The sequence below is a fragment of the Leptonychotes weddellii genome, unplaced genomic scaffold (genome assembly GCF_054177405.1).
Source record: "Leptonychotes weddellii isolate Sample4059 unplaced genomic scaffold, ASM5417740v2 HiC_scaffold_9600, whole genome shotgun sequence".
Lineage (NCBI taxonomy): Eukaryota > Metazoa > Chordata > Mammalia > Carnivora > Phocidae > Leptonychotes > Leptonychotes weddellii.
The window spans coordinates 6550-7970 of record NW_028068044.1 but is presented as its reverse complement, the minus strand read 5'-3'; the positions used below and the strand labels follow the sequence as shown (position 1 = coordinate 7970).

General features: G+C 52.0%; 1 pseudogene; it reads left to right on the top strand.

Annotated features, from left to right (window-relative positions):
• Nucleotides 1-7: 7 nt before the first annotated feature.
• On the top strand, nucleotides 8-638 carry LOC102729397 (olfactory receptor-like protein OLF3; annotated as a pseudogene).
• Nucleotides 639-1421: the final 783 nt, after the last annotated feature.

The following is a 1421-nucleotide window of genomic DNA, read 5'->3' as shown; positions in this document are numbered from 1 at the left end:
CCTGGGGGGTACCGACTTCCTGCTGCTGGCCGCTATGGCCTATGACGGCTACGTGGCTGTCTGTGACCCCTTGCGCTACGTGGCAGTGATGAGCCCAAGGTGCTGGGCTGGGCTGGCAGCTGTCTCTTGGCTCGTAGGCCTGGCAAATTCTGTGGTGGAGACGGTGGTCACCATGCGCCTGCCCACCTGTGGACACCGCATGCTGAACCACGTGGCCTGTGAGACGCTGGCATTCGTCCGCTTGGCCTGCGTTGACGTCACCCTCAGCCAGGTGGTCATACTGGCCTCCAGTGTGCTGGTGCTCTGCTGCCTGGTCTCACTGTCCTATGCCTACATTGTGGCAGACATTCTGCGGATCCACTCCACGGGGGGATGCCGCAAAGCCTCCGGGACCTGTGCCTCCCACCTCACTGTGGCCTCCATGTCTTACGGGATGGCCCTGGCTACCTACATGCAGCCCCGCTCCCCAGCCTCGGCCGAGCAGGACAAGGTGGTGATGCTCTTTTACGCCGTGGTGACCCCCATGCTGAATCCACTCATCTACAGTCTGCGGAACAAGGAGATGAATGAAGGCCGCTCTGGGTCGAGTTCTGATGAGCAGTTCTGAATCAAAACTTCAGTGTGCAACTTTATCATAAGAGGCCTCACTCTGAAGACCGTGGACCTTGCAGTGTGTCCTCGGCATAATGTATGCATGTGTCTGTGCACATGCGTGCTGTGAGGGAGCAGGTAGGAGGACCGCAATCTACACCACTCACTATCTTTTGAGGTAATAGGGAAATGGATTTTATCCCCGGGCTCTTTTTTTGGTCTCTTAGTCCAAAAATGTGAATTACAATTTACAAATACATACACACTACAGAAAACTAAATGGAAAAAACAAAAAAAGATAACCCACCATATATGAACCGGAAAAGAAGATCAAATCAGAAGTCAGGGCAATGCACAAAACTTATGCCAGGAAAGTATATTTCCTTCGAAAATCTACAACTATGTGTCTAAGCTTTTCTGCAATCAGTGAGAAGAGGGAGGGGAGGAGGGAGCTGTAATTTACAAAATTCACTGTGCCCAAGGGATCTAACAGGCACTGGGCCAGAGGTGCAAAGGTCACCCATGTGACTCACACATGGTCCAGCCCAGCTCAGCAGGGTGGGGAATTCACACAGGGACGTGGAGCCAAAGTCATAGTAACAATCCTTACCACCCTGATGAGCAGCCCTGGAGCGTGCATGAGTCACACGAATGTCACTCTGCATGCCTCCATACTCTCAGGCTTGGCAGTGGTGGCAAATGGCTGGCCAACATTCAAGCCTTCTGAACCTCAAACACATACTTTCTACACAATCAGGTCTAAGGATGTACTCTTCTGAAAAGAGAGATGTATTCAGAATTCACACTTGACTATCATGCCACACACCATC